Below are 9,538 nucleotides of genomic sequence, written 5' to 3'. Positions count from 1 at the left end.
CAACGCTGTTGCAAACGAGATGGAACTTCCTTGTGAGTCTGTTATGGAGACCTGTTGCCTGGCCGATTTTCCTACTCTGCCTGAAACACCCCAAAAAAATGATTCTCCGGCCAAAAAAAGGAATCGAGTTGGTGCAAAACCTGTTTTTGAGAACACTTCGGAAGTGCTTGAAGCTATTCATGCACTTGGCTTGAAACTTGATCAAATGCACTTAAAGGTTTCGGCGATTGAGAAAACCACGGAGCTCACTTCGACCAAGGTGGACAGTTTAGCAACCTCTGTGCAAAAACTCATCGTCGAAGTTAACTCTCACGACGAACGGTTATCCCTGATGGAGAAAGAAATGCAAACTTTAAAGGACGAAAACGCGACTTTGAAGTCTAATATAGCAGAGGCTCAACGTTACACTCGACGATGGTCTCTCAAATTGCATGGCTTGAAGGAGGCTGATGGTGAAAATGTCAGACGGATAACTATTGATGCTCTTGCGAAGGTTGCTCCAGATGTTCAAGACCAGCTTGATCGGGTGGTGGACGTAGTTCATCGTGTTGGTCGCAAATCAGCGCCACCAAATAAGCGTCCCATTATCGTTCTCTTCTCGATGCGCCGTTACCGGGACGAGATTTGGAGGGCAGCCAAAAACTCCAGATATTTACTGGACAACGCGCTACGCATCTCTGAGTTGCTATCGCCTGAAGACAAAGCGGCAAGAGAAAAACTGTGGCCGAGGGTGAAGAAGGCTAGAGAGGAAGGCAAAAGGGCTATATTTCGTGGTCCACATGCATACATCGAGGGGAAAAGGATTGACACTAATGACTGATTGATTTCTGATTGAAAACCCATTAAAGGCATCTTCAAATTTTCTTACATGCCGGGCGATTTTTTTTTTTTTTTTTTCAAATAATTGTTTACTGCCTGTTGCATCTCCGGGGCTTCTAATTTAAATAGTACATTTCAGCTTCAAGACATTAGGTCTTGAAGCTTGGGAATTTGTGAATTACATTTTTCTTTCTTTTTTATTTTTCTTGTTCTAGTTCTTTCGGAATGGACTTTAAGTTTAATTCTCTGAGCATAGCATCACTGAATGTAAGGGGCATTCGTGAAATTACGAAGCGAAAGGCTTTATTTCTTTTTTTAAAACGGACAGATGCTGACATTATTTTTTGTCAAGAAACACATTCTACAGACTTGGATGAAAAATTTTGGAAATCTCAATGGGGAAAATCTATTTTTTTCAGTCACGGCACTTCGCATTCAGCGGGAGTTTTGGTTTTGATTAACAGATTTAAAGGAGACGTTCTGAACTCTGTGACGTGTGAAAACGGAAGATGGGTTATTTTGACTGTGAAATTAGACAATAGTATATTTATACTTTGTAATATTTATGGTCACAATTCCAATACGTTGAATAAGTCCTTATTTGCAAAGGTTTCTGATATTATTCAATGCAAACTTGATGCATTCCAAGCTTCATATGTTATATTTTCAGGCGACTTTAATGAATGCGTGGATAATCTGTGTGATAGATATCCACCTCGTTCTTCTCAACGTGATGCACAATCAAATTTAGCTTCTTTATGTGCCAATTTATCTCTTACTGATGCTTGGCGATTCTACAACCCTGGAATATCCGAATATACTTGGTCTAACAAAGACAAATCTTTGCAATCTAGAATTGATATGTTTTTTATTTCTACATCTGCTTTGCAATATGTCAAGGAAATCGATCAAAAGTATGCCCCTTTAACTGACCATAAGCTTATTTCTTTAACGCTTATAGGCACAAAAGAGAATTCTAGTCTTAGAGGGTACTGGAAATTTAATAATAATCTTCTTAAGGATGAATACTTTAATAATAGTGTTAAAAAAATAGCAAATGACATTTTGGGAGGTGTAAAGGCAGGATTTAAATGTAAATGGGAATTTTTTAAATACAACGTCAGAAAGATTGCAGTTAAACGTAGTAAAGAATTAAAAAAAATTAATAGACAAAATGAGTTAGAGTTAATTAATAAATTAGGGATACTGGAACAGAAGCACAATCTTACTAAGGAGGAAGAAGCTGAACTGGTTGCAATTCAATCCCAGTTAGATTTGATCTATTTAGACCTGGCTAAAGGTGCTTTTATTCGTTCTAGGGCGAAATGGCTTGAAGAGGGAGAAAAAAATTCAAGTTATTTTTTCGCACTTGAGAAAAGAAATGTTAAAAGAAATGCTTTAACTGCTTTAAATATTAACGGGAATCATTGTATGGATCAGAAAACAATTTCTGACTTTGTTTACTCTTTTTATAAAGAACTATATGATTCCAAATTTGATTTATATAATTGTGAAGAATTCATTCAAATAGTCCATCAACATACTCCTATTATTGATAAAGATTTTCATGATTTTTGTGAATCCAATATAACTTCTTCTGAGATCAAAGATGCCCTGTTAAGAATGAAAAAAGGGAAAGCACCAGGTATAGACGGGTTGACAGTAGAATTTTACTTACATTTTTGGGAACTGATCAAAATACCTTTTTATAATATGTATAATGAATGTATTAACAGTGGTGAAATGACTAATACTATGAAACAAGGTATAATTTCATTAATTGCTAAACCGGATAAAGATCCAAATTTGATAGAAAATTGGAGACCAATATCTCTTCTTACAATTGATTATAAATTAATTACTTTAGTATTTGCTAACAGATTACGAGAGGGTTTAAATAAAATTATTAGTGAATGCCAATCAGGTTTTTTGAAAGGACGACATATAACTAACAATATTAGACTTGTGCTTGACCTTTTGGATTATGCTGAGAATGTTGATGAAGGAGCCGTTATTTTCTTTTTAGACTTTTATAAGGCATTCGATACAATTGAACATGAATTTTTATTTAAAACTATAACACTTTTTGGATTCGGAAATACATTTTTGAATGTAGTTAAAATGTTTTACAATGATATTAATAGTTCTGTTATACTTAATACTTCCACCTCTAAAAGATTTAACATTAACCGAGGAGTACGTCAAGGTTGTCCAATTTCCCCCTTTTTATTTTTGTTGGTTGTCGAGTTATTATCCATTGGTATTGCTAATAATAAACAAATTCAAGGTCTCCAAATTTTTGGTAAAGAAATTAAAATTTCACAATTGGCGGATGACACAACCTTATTTTTAAAGAGCTCATCTCTTATTCCTACTGCTATCTCTTTCATCAGCATTTTCTCTAAGGCTTCTGGCCTAATTCTAAATTTATCCAAATGTGAAATCCTTCCTTTACACAATTTAAATGATAAAGTTATAAGTGATATTCCAGTGAAATCCTCTGTCAAATACCTAGGAATTATTGCAACAAAGGATGTTACAGAAAGACAAAGCTTAAATTTCTCCTCTAGATTAAAAAAGACCAAAGCATTATTAAATTGTTGGTTACAACGTGATCTCTCTGTTTATGGTCGTGTCCTATTATGTAAAGCAGAAGGCTTATCTCGATTTGTCTATCCCGCCTTATCTTTATATGTTAAAGATTCTTATTCTAAAGATATCAATAATCTGTTTTATTCTTTTATTTGGAAAAACAAATCCCAAAGACTGAAGAAAAGGGTTCTTACTAACAAGAGAGCTGAAGGGGGTCTGGAAATACTCTATTTTGAAGATGTTAATAGAACTTTTAAAATCATTTGGATTAAAAAATGTTTGATTAATCGTTTCTCCCTTTGGAACCACATCCCACACAGTCTCTTTGACCAAATAGGTGGCTTAGAATTTCTGTTAACTTGTGACTTTAATATTTCTAAACTCCCTCTTAAATTGTCAAAATTCCACCAGCAAGTGCTTTTAGCATGGAAAATTTGCTACTCACACAATTTCTCTCCTCACACTGCCTACATATGGAATAATATCAATATAACTAGTGCCAATAGATCTTTATTTTTAAGGAATTGGTTTAACAGGGATATTAATCATCTGATTAATATGTTTGATAATTTTGGAAATCTTTTAACTTATGAACAATTTATGCGAATCCACAATTTCCCTGTGCATTTTAAGGAATTTAATTTGGTCATTAAAGCTATTCCTCCTACTCTTGTACATCTGGTTAAAAGTCATATTCATTACAACTCTATAGTAAGGACAAAACCAAAATTAATTTTAAACGGTCTTGAACTGATTGGTAAAAAATGCAATAACAAGCATATTTACAGTATTTTCCAAAAACAAAATAAAATAACACCTAGAGGAAAATGTTTCTGGAACTCTATTATTGATAATATTAATTGGAAGACTGCTTGGTTAATCCCATTTAAATATTGTATTAATAACAAAACTAAAGAAATACATTTTAAAATTTTGCATACCATCTACCCTGTTAAATCAATAATTTCAAGATACTCTGATATTGATGATTTATGTTCTTTTTGTAAAAATGAGAAAGAGGTGTTAACACATTTGTTTTTTGATTGTAAAATTTCCCAAAAGTTTTGGAAGGAATTGGCAGATTTCATTTTTTCTCTTGTAAAGGATAAATACTATTTTTCTTTAAAGGATATTATTATGTACTATGACAATAATGTAAACAAAGGTCTTGAATACATTGTTAATTTATTCATATTGCTGGCGAAATTCTATATACACAAACAAAAATGTTTAAACTCATCCCCTATATTTAAAGTATTTTTAATTGAATTTGATTGTTTTATATCTTCATTGAAATTGATAAAAAACAAAAAGTCATTAACATGTTTAAAATATTATGAAATTTTCTTTAGATCCCCTGTAACTAATTAATGTCATTTTATATTACACTGAATGTCCTATGTTATGCTCTGTACTATGTATGTTATTTGTTCTGTGTTCAATAAAAAAAAAAAAAATAAAAAAAAAAAAAAAAAAAGAACGCGCGTCGACCGTGGCCGGAAGCCAGATATTTTCGTTTATAAAGTTTAAAATATGTATATTTTTACGACAAAACCGCACGGATTACCATCAAGAGGCCTTCGTTTACCCCCCTGGAGCCGGATGGATTACTTTTGAGAAGGATGCATGCACATTTCGGAACTTCAAAGAGGTGAGCCCCATAGCTACACATTATAACCACTGAAAGATCTAAAACATTTTCTAAAATAACTGAAAATGTGTTCGTCTGAAAAAAGATCGACATATGCATCTCGAATGGCTTGAGGGTGAGTAAATCATGGCTTGAATATCATTTTTAGGCGAACTATTCCTTTAAGACGTAACCAACAGTTTTTTCGAACATACTTTCTAAAACGGGTATTTTGACATATTTGGTATGTATTTGTCGGCACAAGAGCAAAAAGAGGCAAATTCTGTGTTCAAGTGTTTTGAGATGCCTTTTTCTGCTTGAGCCCTAAAAGCCAGAACACCGCGAGTACTGAATTGGGCTTTTCCACATCCTTTTCTGATTGTTTAAACTGCGATTTGTATTTGTTCGTTCAGGTGCTGGTGGAAGTTCGAGGAGAACTTAGCAAAGGAGAGCTCGGTTCAGTGTCGGAGTCATTCAGTTCATTCAAATCATTGCATCTAGCACTGCAACATCTTTTGTCTTAAAAATCACTATGTTCAAATGTCAAACCATAGTAAAAACCTGCTGCTAATTTTAATTGAAAATGATCAGGTAACAGGTTTCAAATTGTTGTTTTTTTCAGTTTGACGTCTTCGACTGATTACTTTACAGAGTTTTTACATCCAAAATACTAAAATCTCTATTCCCTCTTGTATTTTAAAAGTCAATCTTTAAAGTAAAAAATGTGTATACTGGCATAAATACTTTTTTATATGGCTAGGTACTCAATTTTAAGTTGAATTAACCTTTTGAAATAGTACATCTATACTAACTTAAGGCAGAATTTCTCAGCACTTTTTACAACTATGGTGGTTTAGAGTGACATGGTAAAGATAGCTGAATTTGATAAAGAAATTATAAAATTCTGAAAAAAAAATTAGAGCTGAGTTGTTCAACATTAGATCAGGAAGCACAGCAAGCTGTCTGTCTCTCTCTTGAACAATTCTGGGAATCCACAGCTTGATTGCATACATTAGTGGATCAAAGTAGGTTTATTTCATCAGACTGTAAATCTTTTTAAATCCTAGAACACTGCCATTTGTTACAATGGAATGTGCACGTACTCGCAGGTACACAAAACCTGTTTGCCCTGTCAAACACGAGTCCTCAAAGTACTATATGCAAAACAAACAAAACTTTCAAGAAAAATGTCATGCCATGCATTGTTTCCAAGAGAATATGTCATTACAATTTCCTTGACAATTACTGCTTAAAAAAAAAAGAACAAAGAAAAGAAAGAGACCTCAACAAATAAGAGTTAAAATTACAACATAAATTAAATAAATGAATGAAACAAAATATTTAATAAGAAAAAAAAAGATATCCTACTGTATATGCAGTTTTTTCATTACATTTCTTTAATTTCTTTAAAGTGTTATAAGTATGTCTGGAAACAAGATTCTTTTGCTTGGCATATTGATTGGTAAGTTGATCCACTTTCTATATATATATATATATATATATATATATATATATATATATATAGTTCTGTCCTTAGAACAGAAAAGGCTTCAAAAGTGCATTGGTTTTAATAATGTATAATGGGTTTGTCACATCCCCAACTGATTGCATGTGAATGTTACTTTTTATTAGAAAGACAATGACGTACAACCTACACTTACAATCCATTAAAACTATTTGGATTTTTTTAAAATCATATGTACAGTATTTTTCACATATTTCTCCGAAGTAGCTTGAGAATGGTGCAACAACTCATTGAAAAAATCCCCAAGTTAGGTAGAATGAGGAAGAAGTGTTGTATTTCAACAGCAATAGACACAAGGAAGTCATGTGGAGCAGCAGTAGGTTTGAGTATGCCATGATTAAACTGGATGATACTTTGGTAGTTTGTTCAGGTTGTGAGCCATTCTTCAAAGAAAAAGTAGTCAGATCCACCTTTAATTCCCTCTACTTCCATCTAGAGGACAAACATTTAAACTGCATCTAGATTTGTAGGAGGCATGAACTCAAGAGAACGTTATTGAGCTCAACAATGGACCGAATTTATGATAGCAACCACATTCAGATTGTACAGCCTTCTCACAGAAAAGAGGATTTATTTCATTTCAGTTTGTAGATATTTGCATCATAATGTGTTCGAGGTTTTCAAAGTCTGCAGAATCCCTCCTATAATGTGAAAGACAGACACAAAAGGTGCAAAATGAATGAAGGGGTGACAATAGACCAGGGGAAATGTGATAGATAAAGTTTCCCAGACTTGGCTCTACTCCTGTTGTGATTGGGTGTATCATGGATTTTCTCCATGTAGGTTGAGGGAAATGACCAAGGATGTCTTTTTCCTGATTAACCAAGCATGCCTGTTCCTTCCAAGCCTTTCCTGTCTGTACATAGGGACTTTGTGTGTGGGTGTGTATTTTTGTTTATGCATGTGTGTATTATAGTTTGGGGAAAATACGTCCCCAAATGTGAGCTGAAACTGACAAAACCTTCCTTTGGGGGCAACCAAGTGTGTCATTAGTTGAAAGACTCTGAGAAAAGTAAATATTAAAATATTAATAAGGGGTGGTGTTAGCGCAGTGGATAAGACACACGTCTTTGGTGTGAGAGACCCGGGTTCGAATCCACTGTGAGGCACCAATGTGTCCCTGAGCAAGACACTAAACCCCTAGTTGCTCCAGAGGTGTGCGACCTTTGACATGTATACCAATTGTAAGTCGCTTAGCGTCAGCTAAATGTAAATATGCCTACTGTTTTGTATCTCATAATGCAAAAGGTTTTATCTGTTATACTGTATGGAAGCATATGGGTAGCAATATTCAATTTGGAATGTAATATGCAAAATGACAATGCAATATGTAAAATGGCAATGCATTTCTGTATTTACATTTACATTTTCCAATACATTTGTGCAATGTTTGGTGCAAAATGAAAATGAAATTACATATTTTTCATTTGCCATTTCACACACTAGTTTTAATATATGCCCAGCTACATCTGATTCAAATATTATGCTAATTAACAGTGAGCGGTGGTTTCAGACATTACAGTGCCGCACTCGCACTGACTCTTATTCTGCCTGAAAGAATGAAAAGACCGAGCTGAAGGTTGAGCGATTCGACCAATCAGATGAAAGCAGCGTTTCAGCTCCGCCCACAAGTGTGAATGAAATACTGAAGCCATAAACCGAAATGATCAAAACGTACACGGACCAACTGTCTTGTCCATGTTCTTTCACTTGAATCCTCTCGAGTCTTGAGTCACTTGATCTTCTGCAAGCCCCGCCTTGTTCACGCAGTGATTGACGTGTCGGGAGGGGGCGGAGACGCGATCGGCTCGGAATGCATTTTCAATGTGCACATTGAATTTTGCTACATTCATTGCGGGACATTGAATGAAAATGCAATCGTAAGTGTCTTGACTGTGAGTGTTAATGCAATTAAGAAAAATAGCATTTGAATGATAATTTTGCCACAGTTTTTGCTTGAACATGTTATACATATCTAATCATTTCTGTAATACATTTTAATTTTAATTTTGCAACTTATAAAGCGTTAAAATTAGTATTCATTTTACATATTAAAACTAGTGTGTGAAATGGCAAATGAAAAATATATAATTTCATTTTCATTTACATTTTGCACCAAACATTGCACAAATGTATTGGAAAATGTAAATGTAAATACAGAAATACATTGCCATTTTACATATTGCATTGTCATTTTGCATATTACATTCCAAATTGAATATTGCTACCCATATGCTTCCATAATACTGATTATACTTTATATACAAATAGAAGGTGTAGGGTAGAACAAATAACATTTTGATGTACTAAACAAATACAAACCAGTACAGACATGGATTTTTTCTTAGCATTTTTGCTCCCAGGATGCCTTTACCTGTCTACCAACAAAGTAAAAGTCAAACACAATAAAGGTTTAAAAAATGGGGTTGGTAAGGCTTTTAATGCTTTAAGATCATTGCGAAGAGACATTTAAAAATAAATAAATAAACAGCAATATTATACAATATTATTACAATTTCAAAGAGTTTATATATATATATATATATATATATATATATATATATATATATATATACACTCACTTTTGTACCTTTTTTTCTGAGAGTTTCTATTTGCTCAATGGAAAAAAGTTCCATAGTGGAACCATCAATGCTAATAAAGAATCTTCATTGTTAAGAGTGTACAGGTTTTCCAGGACTGTGGGAACATGACATTTATATTTCATCTCTAAGAGTATGAAAAACATGCATGCCTTACAGAGGTCAGAAAAAATCTAAATCACACACATTTGACTCTCTCTCGCTCGCTCTCTCTCTCTCTCACACACACACACAGCGAAAGCAACCTTATTTAATTCATATGCAAACTGCATGTAGCTGCATGTTCTCAGCACAGCATGTTGCTGCAGAGTCTCACATGAGCATGTCACACTCACATTATGGCTGCTGTGCTCTATGGTTGCCAGTGGTGAC

This window comes from Carassius carassius, chromosome 1 (assembly GCF_963082965.1).
Source record: "Carassius carassius chromosome 1, fCarCar2.1, whole genome shotgun sequence".
In the NCBI taxonomy this organism is placed as follows: domain Eukaryota; kingdom Metazoa; phylum Chordata; class Actinopteri; order Cypriniformes; family Cyprinidae; genus Carassius; species Carassius carassius.
The sequence above is the reverse complement of the archived record's forward strand: the minus strand, read 5'-3'. Positions refer to the sequence as shown.